The sequence below is a fragment of the Cupressus sempervirens genome, chromosome 2, assembly GCF_028749045.1.
Source record: "Cupressus sempervirens isolate cs-2001-9-10 chromosome 2, ASM2874904v1, whole genome shotgun sequence".
Taxonomy (NCBI): Eukaryota; Viridiplantae; Streptophyta; class Pinopsida; order Cupressales; family Cupressaceae; genus Cupressus; species Cupressus sempervirens.
Genome location: NC_143119.1, coordinates 103,240,534 through 103,256,362, shown reverse-complemented (window position 1 = coordinate 103,256,362; position 15,829 = coordinate 103,240,534).

Genomic DNA, 15,829 nt, shown 5'->3' with positions numbered 1-15,829 from the left:
CCCAAGAATCTTCATGACAATCTTAAATTTTAAATTACTCATCATTTTAAAAAATAATTGGCATTGACCTATAATATTTGATTCTTCAAAGAATAATCTCTACATATGATTAACTTTTTTTTGACAAGTACACTTACTAATCTTGTCAGACATTGATTTCAAAATGTTAGTGTCAATGTCAATCAAATATTTTGGTCTTCTAAAATGAATTCTAGAAGGTGTTATAATATCTTCCATTCCCTCAACATTTTGAACATCAACATAAAGTTGAGTGCTTTGTGTGTCTTGAACCAAAGATGATGTGCCTTGGCAATAAGATGGAAAAGATGGAATATCACCTACTTGATATGTTGATATTGTGTGTTCAACACGACATGATGGAGTCTGTACATCATTAGATCTATGAATTAGCATCTCTTCAACATGAGATGATGACATGACTCGAACATTGGAAGATGTTGTAGCTTCACAATTCAATTATCTTCTTGAGCATAACAATCTCATTCATTCTCTTTGTCTTTCCAATTCTTCCTCTTTGTTTCTTTGTATCAATAGTTCTTGTTCATCTTCGAAAGTCAATTCTTCATTATTGATTTGCAATTTTCTTTGTTCATGTAGTAGTTTCATTTTATCTCTTTTAATTGCCAAATCTCTCTCCTTCTCTTCTGTTGTTTGAGTTTTTGGTTTCTTCCTTGGCATGATGATGATTTCTATATGTCAAATTATTCAAACATCTAAATTACTTAAAATTTTTAAATTACAAATCATTCAAATACATATACAAATTAAAATTATTTCAATGAATACACAATATATGTTAAACAACTTGTCAAATTTCTAACCATTTCCAAATAACAATTCATTATAACATACAAATTTCAATGAATTCACTATATATTAAACAACATGTCAAATTATAATCAAATTTGTCTCTCTATAACAACAAAGAATATTTAAAAATGATTGCACCAACCATTTCTATAGAACGAATATTCAAAAAGCCTTCAAATAGTGTATCCAATGATTGAGTTTGGTGTTTTCTAGCTTTAAATAGAATGAAAGAATATTCAAAAAGCCTTCAAATAGTATTTTCTAACTTCCAATAGCTTGAAACCTATATTTTCTATCAAAACTACAGAATGCACAATAGACAAAAAGCAGAATATGAATCAAAAGGGACCCAAACTTGCGTTATGACCCTATTTTGGTGTTCTCATATAGTGCGTATGCCCTATAAAGCACATACACACTATAGTATGTACACACTATGTGAAAATAATCTCTCCCTATCCCACCATCCCCCATCCCCTACTCTCTCTCTCTCTCCCCCTACTCTCTCTCTCACTCTCTCAATCCTCTCCCATCCCCTACTCTTTCTCACTCTCTCTCTCCTCTCCCATCCCCTACTCTCTCTTACTCTCTCTCTCCCCTCTCCCCTCTCCTACTCTCTCTCCATCCCCTACTCTCCCATTCCCTACTCTCTCTCTCACTCTCTCTCTCCTCTCCCATCCCCTACTCTATCTCACTCTCTCTCTCCTCTCCCATCCCCTACTCTCCCTCTATCTATCTCCCTCTCCCATCATCTACTCTCTCTCTCACTCTCTCTCTCCCATCCCCTCCTCTCTCTCACTCTCTCTCATCCCCTACTCTCTCTCATCTCACATCCCCTACACTCTCTCTCTCCTCTCCCATCCCCTACTCTCTCTATCACTCTCTGTCTCTCTGTCTCTATCTATCTCCCTCTCCCACCAACTACTCTCTCTCTCTCTCTCCCATCCGCTACTCTCTTTCTCTCTCTTACACACACTCCCATCCGCCCTCTCTCTCTTCCTCTCCCTCTCACACTCCCTCTCCCATAGCTACTCTCTCTCTATCTATCTCCCTCTCCCACTCCCTCTCCCATCAACTACTCTCTCTCCAATCCCCTACTCTTTCTCTCCCACCACCTACTCTCTCTCTATCACTCTTCCTCTCACAATCCCTCTCCCACCACTACTCTCTCTCTCTCTCTATCCCACTCCCTCTCCCATCACCTACTTTCTCCCATCCCCTACTCTCTCTCTCTCTCTTGCTCTCCCTCTCCCACTCCCTCTCCCACTGCCTACTCTCTCTCTCTCTCTCCCCGATCCCCTACTCTCTCTCTCTCTCTCTCTCTCACTCACTCTCTCTCCCTCTCTCCCATCCTCTACTCTCTCTCTTACACACACTCTTATCACCCCTCTCTCTCGCTCTCACTCTCCCACTCTCTCTCTCTCTCTCTCACACACACACACACACACACACACTCCCATCCCCCCCTCGCTCTCTCTCACTATCCCTCTCCCACTCCCTCTCCCAGTGCTACTCTCTCTCTCTCTCTATCTCCTTTTCCCATTATCTAGTCTCTCTCCCATCACCTACTCTCTCTCTCTCTCTCTCTCTCATTCTCCCACTCCCACTCCCTCTCCCACCACCTACTCTCTCTCACTCTCTCTCCCATCCCCTACTCTCTCTCTTGCTCTCCCTCTCCCACTCCTTCTCTCGTTGCCTACTCTCTCTCACACTCGTTCTCCCTCTCCCACTCCCTCTCCCATCGCTTACTCCTTCTCCTATAGCCTACTCTCTCCCATCCCCTACTCTCGCTCTCCTCTCCCATCCCCTACTCTCTCTCACTCTCTCTCCCATCCCCTACTTTCTCTCTCTTACACACATTCCCATCCCCCCTTTCTCTCTCTCTCGCTCTCCCTCTCACACTCCCTCTCCCACTGCTACTCTTTCTCTATCCCACTCCCTCTCCTATCACCTACTCTCTCCCATCTCCTACTCCCTCTCTCTTCCTCTTCCTCTCCCACTCCCTCTCCCACTACCTACTCTCTCACTCTCTCTCCCATCCCCTACTCTCTCTCTTACACACACTCCCATCTCCCCCCTCTCTCTCTCTCCCTCTCCCACTGCCTACACTCTCTCTCAATCTCTCTCCCATCCTGTACTCTCTCTACCACCCCCTACTCTCTCTCTCTCTCATAGTCTCACACTCTCTCCCATCCCCTGTTCTCTCTCTTACACAAACTCCCACCCCCCCTCTCTCTCTCCCTCTTTTACTCCCTCTCCCACCACCTAATCTCTCTCTCTCTCACACTCACTCTCTCCCCCAATCCTCTCTCTCTCTCTCTCTCTCTCTCTCTCTCTCTCTCTCTCTCTCTCTCTCTCTCTTTCATAGACACAAACTCCCATCCCCCCTCTCTCCTCTCCCATTCCCTACTCTCTATATCTCTCACACACACTCCCATCCCAACCTCTCTCTCACCCTCCCACTCCCTCTTCTACCACCTACTCTCTCTCTCTCTCTCTCTCTCTCTCTCTCTCTCTCTGTCTCTGTCTCTCTCTCTCTCTCTCTCTCTCCCATCCCCTACTCTCTCTCTCTCTCTCTCTCTCTCCCTCCCTCCCTCTCTCTCTTAGACTACTCTCTCTCTCTCCCCTCTCCCATCCCCTAATCTCTCTTTCATAGATAGACACTCCCATCCCCCCCCTCTCTCTCCTCTCCCATCCCCTACTCTCTAGATCTCTCACACACACTCCATCCCCCTTTATTTCTCCCTCTCTCCCATCGCCGACTCCCTCCCTCTCTCTCTCACTCTCACTCTCACTTTCTCTCTCTACTCTCTCTCTCTCTCATCCCCTACTCTCAATCTCTCTCTCCCATCCCCTACTCTCTTTGCCACCCCTACTCTCTCACACTCTCACACTCTCTCCCATCCCCCCATCTCTCTCTCCCTCTCCCACACTCTCTCTCACTACCTACTCTCTCTTCTCCCATCCCCTACTCTCTCTCTTAGGCTACTCTCTCTTCCCTCTCCCATCACCTACTCTCTCTTTCACACACGCACTCCCATCCCCCCTCTCTCTCTCCTCTCCCTTCCCCTACAGTCTTTCTCTCTCTCACACACACTCTTATCCTCCTCCTGCTCTCTCTCTCTCCCATCCCCTACTCTCAATCTCTCTCTCCCATCCTATACTCTCTCTCTACCACCCCCTACTCTCTCTCACACTCTCACAATCTATCCAATCCCCTACACTCTCTCTTACACACACTCCCATACCCCTCTCTCTCCCTCTCCCACTACCTACTCTCTCTCTCTCTCTCTCTCCCATCCCCTCTCACTCTCTCTCCCATCCCCTACTCTCTCTCTCAGGCACCCTCTACTCTCTCTCACACTTCCTCTCTCTCCCCTCTCCTATCCCATACTTTCCTTCTCTCTCTCTCTCTCTCACACACACACACACACACACTCCCATCCTCCCTCTCCTCTCTCTCTATCTCTCTCACTCTTGTTCTGCCATTTAGATCTTAGTAGTGTGTAGCCACTAAAGCACTTACGCATAAAAGCACATATGCACTATTAAGACTAGAATTTAATCAACCTTTAAATAGCATGTGTGCGCTACAATGTGCATGTGCTATTCAAAGCTTTGTATTCTACCAAGCCTAAGGCTTGGTTTTACTTTGGGATCCAACCCAAAGGTTTGGAGTCTCTAAATTGGTCTAAGATGTGTTTTGCAACAAACATACAAAAAGTGATTGATTTTTCTTGTGTGCTCCCCTTCAAGTTTCCTCATGGTTGATCGATAAAATCAGGCTACATGACATTGTAGGTCTCCATGTTAGCTATATAACCATATAATTTATTTTTTATTTGAACTATTTCAAGCCTTTCAACTTTAATTTCTTATGAATGTATGTCCATTTTTTTCAAAAACCAACATGTACTAATTGGGCTCTAGATTTTAGCTCATTCATTGAATTTTGAAACAACTTAGTTTTTTAAAAACTAGACTCCATTTTACACACTTTGAAAAAGAGAACTTTTGATTTTGGATTAGTTTTCAATCATTTCTAGGGGGAGCACACAAATATTTTACATGTTTGGGATGTGTCCAATTAAAAAATAAAATAAAAATACACATTATAAAATTACCCAAAAATTTGGGATAAACTACACAGTGTTAGCTAACTTGTGACGAGAACGATTAAATAATTTCAAAAAAAAAAATTAAAATTTTAGGGGGGCCACACTTTTTACTGTGGTATGTTTTTTTTGAATAAACAGTACCACTTTATGTGGCCCCCTTTATTGAGGACCTAAAAGTAAACCATTTTGAAAATTTTTTAGTAGTTTAGAAACTAGATTCAAAGGACTACTACTTTTGTTTTTGCCATATCTTAAAATTTTTAGCGTAACTATCTTCAAATTCTTGTTGAAGTTCAAAAATTTTTAAGTTTAGAAAAAAGGTTTCCACTTATACCCCCCTTTTGGTAGCACAACTTGGTGCACTTACCATCCAATTCATTCTCGATCATTGTTAAAGGATTAAAAAATAGGCTTTTCTAACCCCCCGTTTCAACTAGTGACATAAAATAATAAAAATGAAAATGGGTAGAAATGGGTACATTTAAAGGGCACACATGAATCATTCGCATGTCCACTTGGAAACCTTCTATTTTCCTAGTGACCATGTTGCTAAGAGCATTGGATATTCCAATCCCAATTCTAATTACCAAAAGGTACACAACCAATATATCTATTAGATGTGTGTTTATAATATAGAAAAATGGATAATCACCTAAATTTGATGTAACATCAGACATAAATACATGAGATTTACAAAGTTTCTAAAATAATATATATAAATATTGAATTTTTTGGACATAGGTAAATATCGTGAGGGACATAGTAGTCATAGTTAGATTTGACATAACATTAGTCATGCATACATAAGATTTACATTGTTTCTAAAATATTGTATGTAAATATTGATTTTCATTGACATAGGAAAGTTTCCTTAGGAAAAAACCATTGGTAGTAAAATGTAGTAATACATTTAATGCCTCTTTTGCACAAGGCATTCCATGCATAACTTAGACTGGAATATCTCTATATAGATTAGGTTTGATTGTGGAAACATTTTATGGTTCATTTTCTAGGGCCTATATTCACTTTTGTCATTTACAAAATTTAAATGTGTAAGAATTATATGGGTAATCAATATCAGTCTGGCATTGATTAGATATGACATTGTTAGAATTTATAATCTTTCTTTGGTTGTATTTATTATATGGGATAAACCAAGGTATCCCTTAAGTTGTTTGTCATATTGCAGTAGCCTTGCAATATGAATAATTTCCTTTTCAAAATTACATGTGATTCCTTAGCCGTAGCCCTATCCTCATTGTATCCAAAAGGGTCATTCGTACCATATCCTCATCAAATTTCTTGATGGGAATAATTCCTCCCATCCATGCCTTTGAACCATGCAATGAATAACCGCTAATTGCCTCATCTAGTATGGCTACATTCACAAAAGGTGGATTAATATAGACCTCTTCAATCTTCATCATCATCCTATACTCAGGTAACATATCATATATGTTTGAGTACAATATGGACAATATTTGTGTTTGATAAATAGGACGCAATGCTCTTGGCCTCATCACCCCATCTCCTATTATGCTCCTTATTGCATGCTCCACCTCTACAGGCATTGCTTGAAATAGTTCATCAAAATCTCCTCTCAGGTATGTTGACTCCAGTGGAAATTCCCATGTTAAAATGGGTATCATAACTCGAAGATTCAACACTTTGTGATCCATTTCCTCTCTGCAACCTGCATTAAAAATTCATAAGGAATATAAGTTTTTTTCCATGACAAATATGATGCTTTTTCATACTTTACTTTCATATGCTTTACCTTCACCTAGAATCAAATTGACTAAAGTTTTTTTGAGTAAGACTCTAAATGCTTCTCTCTACTTCATTCTCTTTATTTGCATCTTATAGAAGTTTCTTTTTCTTTTCTATTCGATTACATTGTTGACTGTCCAATGCATGTTAGCGGATTCATTTTTGGCTTACTTACAACTATCCATTCTAGTTATATTCTTTTGTAACTGCTAAACTTTTCTAATCATTGCTTTAACATCTCTGTTCATGTATGCACAAATTTAAAGTTTTTTAATTTGTTCATGTAAGATGCTTTTTCGGCTTTCATCACTCCAAAAATTTGGTTATTTTATTTTATTTTTTAACAAAAAAGAGTACTCTATTTTGCTTTGGTAGTCATTACTAATTATTGTGATTAGATTTTTTTATTCCAAATTTATCAAAAAATTAATATTTAAGAGACTTTGTCTTTATTCAAAATGTTCATTCTACTTGATATATATATATATATATAAGGATCCTCTCAATATTGTGCCTTACCATATATTTATTTAAGTATATATGGGTGCACACATATATACCCAGATAAATATATAATTTTATGACTATAATAATTCAAAAATTAATATATACCTTCACAAAATGAATTAAGTACTCATGTTTACCCTCAATGGAGTTTTATACTTGATATACATATTTTGTTTATTTATTTTCTCAATGATCATCCTGGGATCTCTGCATTTACCTTAATTTTGATTGGATTATGAGTTATCTTACACATTTTGCCTTCAACCTTATTGTGATATTTTGATGTGCACATAGTTGCACTATTATGCTTTTATAGCATCATTCTATACCCATGTTGGCACTTTATGGTTCTATACCATTGATATACATGATTTATATGATATTTTGTTTTGAGTTGCATAGGGAGCCAATTTTTATCAAGGATAACTATGTAGGTCCCCTCAGTATAACTAATACATAGTTTCCTTATCTGGCCCATGGAGTATCCCTCCATCCTATATTGGTATGCACTCATGGAGTTTCCCTCCATTTGATCCTATGTGTTCTAATTTGAAAGGTTGATATTTATGGAGTTTTCCCTCCATGTTGTTCCACTTTGTTCCTCAATGTGAGGATGATATTTTATGGGGATTTCCCATTCCAATCTCCTTGTCTCCTTGGTGTATGCTCCTAGTTGTGATTTATTCACGGTATGACTTCCTACACTTTGCACATTTTTTTTAGTGTATAGCTGACGAGGCTACCATATCTTGGAGCACTCCAATATTGGAGACTCTATTTGAGAAAGTTGTTTTTGACCAATGTTGATCTTTTTCCTCATGGCAATGATGTTGCTTGTCCATGATGGATTTCCAATTTGAAGGCAATATGTTGTTTCACCCTCATAATCCATTCGTTTGAGTATCCTATCAAAAATCATGATTATACTAATTTGATCAACATTTCTCTTTTCATATATTAATGTGATAATGATCTGCATACTTTATTGCTTAGATCATGAGTCATGCATGTTATGGATTGATCACCCATTAACTTGTAGTAGGATGATTCATTAAGTGGACTGTCTATATCCACATGATTGATGCAATGTTGATGCAAGTATCATTAGTTGGCCTTGTCTATGATCATTAGTACATTAGTATAATATACTTGTCATGAGAAAACTAATCAAACTTTTTTTGTACTTTTGATAATATTTTGAGCATATACTTTATCTTGATATTAGGTTATCTCCATTACTTTATGGTAACATGTTTTATTTTCCTCATTGTTTCTCTATCAGAGTTTTATTATCCTTATTCAAAAGGATTTCTAATTTGTATATACAATGAAATACTTCTTGTGGATAGTTGTCTTGTTTCTTGTGTCTATGTTTTTCAGGTAATCCATCCAGGCACATACAAGATTTGGTGTACTTTAATGACTTATCCATTTCTCTCTTGGCTATATGAAGATGTACCTACACTCACAAGGGACCTTTTGCATAAAAGAAGACATTGTCAAAGATCAATTTGCTGCTATTTTCATTGTAAAAATTTGGGTTTAATACCCTTTGATGTAATTTCCCCAAGTAAAGATTAAAGGGGGGTGTTAGAATTTATAATCTTTCCTTGGTTGTATTTATTATATGAGATAAACCAAGGTATCCCTTAAGTTGTTTGTCCTCTAGTCCACATGTGAGGACATTTCTATTTGGTAATTCCTTTATTAAGGAAAATAGTTATTCCTCCTTAAGAGGATTATGACACTTGTTATGCACACACTTATGAATGTGGCAATCATTCACTTGGGAGTTACAAATAACTCCTCTTCTCATATCTTTATAAGAAATGCTTCTCTCATTCTTAACATGCAATCACGATGTAGTTCATGTAATGAGCATTATGGCTCCCCATTGTCTCCTTCTCTCTCATTCTTCATTCTTAGGCATTTTCCTCATTCATATTATTCACAAGGGGTTTTATTTTCTTTCCCCTTTCAAATCTTTGTCTCCTCTTGTTGATTCATTGGTGGTTGTTCATTCCTTCACTCTCTTTGGATCTGAGTTTATGGTAACTATTTTCACAAACTCTCTTGGATTAATTGATAATTCTTTTATTTTAGTTCATTTTGATGTTATTGCTTCTAACAGACCTCCAACATAAACTTATTTTGATCATATAATGAGTATCTATGGATGATTTTAAAAGTAGTAAGAAGCACATCTCATGCTAGAAATAAGAACTAGCCATTTAATCAATCTACATTCATATCTTCAACATATCTATGTAAAAGGTAGTCTATACCTTTGAACAAAAGAAGATTCCTAATATGATTGTGTAGAATCAAAACCATGGAATTATGTCTAGAACCCCTAATGGCTACTTTTTTTTTTGCACAACTTCCTTGTTCACACATACAAAGCCTTCCATTCTGGACTGTGAACAAATGATTATTTTATTTTTTCTAAAACCACAATGATTTTACCTTTTCTATATTTTGCACAAAAAAAACAAGTTCAAGATTTTCCTCTAAACATTGCAAGCTTTAGTTTATTCACTCTTGAATAAGTTATCTATGTGACACACAATCTCATAAAAGTAAAGGCCCAAGTCTCAAAATAAAATACTAGTTATGGATATCTCTAAGAAATCAACCTCTCTCATATGGATATCAAATAAAACATTCTCCAATACTACCACGAATGCTATGTGTAGAAATATGTTAGATTTGAGTGATTGTGCAATTAAGCCTAATTATGAGACAAAATGATAGTCTATATTAGACAAAAAAAAAATTCTCCCAAAACTATAATATGAAAGAACCAAATAAATTATAGGCTATAACAAACAAAAATAATTGCTTCCAAAATCATAATACAAAAGACTCAAATAAATTCTTTAAACTTTGGAGGAAATCTCTGAATGTATTGCTCCAAAATCATAATATAAATTTGTAGGATATATAAAAAAAAAACCAAAAACTTTGGAGGAAATATCTAAATGTAATGCTCCCAAAAATTAAAAGTCCCAAGTCGAATTCATCATATTGGTCACATTGTTAAGACATAAGTCATTCAACCCATCATCAATTAGGACTAGGTAGCATAATGAAACATGTCCACTCAATGAGTAAATGGTAAAAAATACATATATGATTACATAGAATGCAATAACTTATGAATGCATTGAATTCAATAATAGTGTTAGCATAATCCCCAATAAAAATGCATATATGATTACATAGAATGCGATAACTTATGATTACATTGAACATAGTAAAAGTGTTAGCAAAATCCCCAAGAACAAGTTTGATCTACACATATGCCTTATCAAAGTGATGCATGCTATTAGAAGAAAATCTAACCCCTATACTAACATTACAAGGTGTAAGATTATAATTCACCAATCTATAGAAGAACCATCTCACACAAATCAAACAAAAAACTAGAAAAACTATTCTTATTGAATTAAAGAGAAAGCAACCCTTATTAAAGTTCTTGGTAATGGACTAAAATTTTGTGTGACAAGTTATACATTGCATATCAATTGTAAATCACTTCAGAAAAGGCACTTAAGACATACATGTTAGAAGATTTATGTTGGTCAATGTAGATCGAGTGAACACCAAGGCTCACTAAAAACATTTCAAAATACTTATAGATATGTATAATCTGCAACATGGATAATGCAACCTAGAAAATCAATTGGATCTATTTGAACTTTTAATAAGAATAACGAGCACCACTCTTGAACTCCAATCAACAACCATTTAGTCTAATAGATATTATTATTTTGATGGTATGAGAGCCATTCAAACTTAGTTCTAAAGAATATGTGACTAAATATAACCTTGTGGTGGTCATGAATGGCATTGGGTATATGGCTTTTGAGTTTGTTGTCCAATCCATTATTGAAATTTTATTTATAATACTATTTTTCTATGCTTTCCCTTAATAACAAAGCCATTTATATTTAAACTAGGGTGCATATTTAAATTTCAAACATTTGGATGCACATATAACTGTATGATTACTTGAAAATAGAAAATTTATTGTATTATCATTTTAAAACTTAGTACTATCAAAAGTACATTCTGATGTCTGAATGCTTGACACTTGTGCATATGAGCTATGACACTAAATATGAAAATCAAATGGTGATATAAAAATTCTTTTAGTGAGTAAATAGTGGTCGGTGGTAAACACTTGAAATTTTAATACATTAACGAATAATGATAAGACTGAATGATTGTGACGATATAAGAATTATGTTGGAAAAGAGTCCATTGATTTGTGGCCTTGAAACAAGTACAAGAGATCAAAATAGTCTAGAGAGTTCCTTCAAAAATAGAGTAACTTTTTGGCATCTAAATGAAAAAGACTCTTCCATTTTTGACAATGTTTTAGAAAAGAAGAAAATGCCTTGCCGTCGTTTAAGATAAGAAAAATCAGATGCTAAAAGACTCACACAAATACTAATCATTATAAATGGGTACATATAAGCATATTTTTTGTTTGGTTAGAGTCTTATTGTAGAAAAGATAGTGCACCCAACAACAAGAACCACTACCTAATATATTTAACAATTGGATTACCCATGGAATGGCTATGATAGGAAGATGCAAATAGTATCTTGAGTGAACTATTGTAAGGACTAAAGTGGTAGGCATATATGGTTGTGAGATCACATGCAAAAGGGATTTAATACATTAAATTAAATTAATGAAGAGATGCTCGAATATATCAATTTTGGCTCACTATCAACATTCACAATTACTTGAAACTGAGATGAATAATTTGCAATGTGAAAATGGTGAAGTGTAAAATCTGTTTGATGAGTTTCACTTATAATAATAACAATAATAGAATCAACTTAGTAGGCAAATAATCTCTTTGTATTTCTAGTCTTCATTCTTTAGTATGATTGCATGAGTATGTCCTTTGAGTTGTAGAGCACCATATGTATATTAGAAACACATAGATCTACTGTACATGGAAATTAAATTACTAACATCATACATAAATGAAATATGATTTTGGGATTTTATTACCAATTCTTGAAGAAAAAAATGTTTAGATACCAAAAATTTGTTGGCTTTGTTAGCCATAAGTTCATTTTCAATTCTCTAGAGGTAGATTTGTCAAGAACAAGGTATCTGTCCAGTCCCATACTTTATCATCCGAGTCAAATTTTTGGCCATAACCTTCAACTTCACTCTCTTTTCTACCATTCTTGAGCTTTGTAACATGACAAAGTTCATACTCGACTATTACTCAGGGTAGAGCATCATAAAACTATTTCTAAAACTTGAATAATTTGTGTAGATAATGTAGGATTCAATTCATTTAAAAATATTAGACAAGAAAACATTTTGACTCAAGCTTTCATATCAAGGTCAAGTTGTGGAAGTGCAAAGTGGTGGAACAAAGCTTAACATCAACAACGGGCGAACTAAAAAGGATTCCATAGATCATCCTCTTTTAAGTACAATCAAATTGGATGCATTTTTTTAATAAGATTCAAACTTGAATGGCCAAGCTCTGCCATGGATTTGTGACTTTACAATTGTGTAATTGATGTATGAGAGGGGTTATTCCACTTGGATTTCTAAATATTTGTGTTATTGTGCAAAGATAGAATCAAGACAATAGGAAGGCTCAGTTAGTTGTATTTATCATATTGGTGAAGGATTTAAGCTTCTATAGAAACTGTAGATGATTGGAGCACAATTTTCATAGGGAGATAGATGGTTTTCCAAGATTTTTAATAAATTATAAAAAATGAGATGTAATCGAGATCCATTTTCTCTACTTTCATAATGGAAGCTTCAAAGACAAGGTCAGTAGAAGATCTAAGATATTTCATGGGGCAAAGAATTGTAAAAAATGTTATTCTTTCATATATGGAAAAACTTGTCTTACTAAAAAACGTAAGAGTCCTATGGAGTCTTGTTGCTTTTTTAAAGTCCCGTGTTGGGTCATATAATAAGCTTTTCTAAAAATGTCCAACAAAAATGTATAGAGAAAGTGTGATGAACCTCCTTATAGCAATATCGTGAGAATGCTCGAAATAACAGAATACAAAGTGATAGCAGAACTCAGAATGAATCTACTGATCGCAGGCCACTTCGAGGGGGTAACCTCCTTTGAGCAAGCTCAATACAATAAATTCGTCCGTGCCCATCAAGGGCCTCAACCTATTCTTATATACTGAGTACGATCTAGAAAAGTAATACTACCTATGCATGTGGGATAATAATAAAATATACTCACGGGATGACTTACAAAGCATATGCGTCCAACAACACTACTCTAACAAAATAAACAGAAGGAACACACAGGTTCCTAACATCCCCTCTCCCTTAGAAAAAAGCTTTGTCCTCAAAGCTTAAGGTGTGGAAATTGTTGTTGAATCTGAAGAAGGGGTTCCCAGGTAGCATCCTCTGGTTGCATGCCATGCCACTGAATCAAGACCTCAGAGATGGAGCGAGAGCGAAGCTGGCGAGTGCGCTGGTCAATGATTGCCACCGGCTCCAGGATAATGGATCCTTCCATATCCATTTCAGGGAGAGTAGTTTGTGCTCTGAAAGTGGTACCCAGAACTTTCTTTAGACAAGAAACATGAAAGACTGGATGAATGCGGGAAGAAGGAGGAAGTTCCAGTTTATAAGCAACTGAACCAATCTTCTGCAGAACCTTATAAGGCCCATAAAATTTTGGGGCCAGCTTATGACGCCATTTCAGCTTTAGGGAGGATTGTTTGTATGGCTGTAGACGAAGAAAAACCATATCCCCAACTTGAAATGAGCGCTCAGAACGGTGTTGATCTGCTTGCTGTTTCATCCGATTACGGGCCATGTGAAGATTATCCTGTAAGGTACGAAGAATTTGATCCCTGCTGCGGAGAACTATGTCAACTGCCTGGACTGGTGAGCTGTTGGGAGTGTAGGGAAGGAGCACTGGAGGTGCCTGACCATAGACTGCTTCATATGGAGTCATTTTAGAGGCAGTGTGGTAAGAGGTATTGTACCACCATTCAGCTAAAGGGAGCCACTTGGCCCACTGATGTTGCTGTTCGGAAGTGAAGCAACGAAGATAAGTTTCCAAGCATTTATTGACAATTTCAGTTTGACCATCAGTTTGTGGGTGATAGCCCGAACTCATCTTCAGTTTGGTGCCAGTTTTTTGAAACAGCTCAGTCCAAAAATGACTGGTAAAAGTTGCATCACGATCAGAGACAATGGAAGAAGGGAGTCCATGAAGACGAAATATCTGGTCCATGAAGATTTGTGCAACAGAGGAGGCAGTATAGGGATGGCTGAGGGCACAAAAATGACTATATTTCGAGAGACGATCAACCACAACCAAGATCACTGTCTTGCCACCGGATTTAGGAAGCCCTTTAATGAAATCCATAGAAATATCAGTCCAAATCCATGTAGGGATGGGCAATGGTTCGAGCAAGCCAGGAAGGAGGGTCGTTTCACCCTTGTGGCGTTGGCAAGTATCACATTCAGCCACCATCTGTTGAATCGTCTATTTCATCCCTTTCCAAAAGAAGTTTCTCCTTGCTCGCTCATAAGTTTTGAGGAAGCCTGAGTGCCCTGCTGAAGGAGAAGCATGGAGTTCATAAAAAATAGCCTGATGTAGAGCTGGGTTCTGAGGAAGCACTAGCCGACCCTTGTATCGAAGAGAAGCACCATCCCAAGAGTAATGTGGTATAGCAGAAGGATTATTGGCTAGCTGGTGAATGATTTGAGATAAAGAAGAGTCACTATCATAGCCCTGCTGAACAGACGCTAACCAATTGGGAATGGGCATAGAAATAGCGGAAAGGGAAGCTTGATTATCAAATGTGCGAGAAAGAGCATCTGCCACAATATTCTCCTTACCCTTCTTGTAGGTGATCTCATAATCATACCCCATGAGTTTGCTGACCCATTTCTGTTGTGTAGGAGAGGATACCCGTTGTTCCAGGAAGTATTTAAGACTTTGGTGATCGGTTCTGATGCAAAAATGACTCCCTAAGAGGTATGGCCGCCACTTCTGTACAGCATGCAAAATAGCCATCATTTCTTTTTCATAAGTAGAGAGGGCTAGATTCTTACCAGAGAGGGCTTCACTAGTGAACGCAATAGGATGGTTATCTTGCAGGAGAACAGCACCCAATCCATTGCCGCAAGCATCACTCTCAATAGTGAAGGGTTTGGAAAAATCTGGCATTGCGAGAACAGGTGTACTGCACATAGCCTGTTTTAGTTGTTCAAATGCAGTCTCAGCAACAGGGGTCCAGGAGAAGGCATCCTTTTTTAACAGAGCTGTCAATGGTGCTGCAATTTTCCCGTAATCTTTGACAAACTTGCGGTAGTAGCCAGTCAACCCCAAAAAACCCCGAAGGCTCTTGAGAGTTTTAGGATGCGGCCAAGTTTTCATGGCATCTATTTTTGTAGGATCCACCCGCACTCCATGGTGTGCAACAATATGCCCGAGATACTCCACTTCCTCCTGGCCAAACACACATTTAGATAGTTTTGCACAGAGTTGATGATCAGAGAGAAGTTGCAAGACAAGCTCCAGATGATGGAGATGCTCAGCCCAAGTTTTGCTATATATGAGGATATCA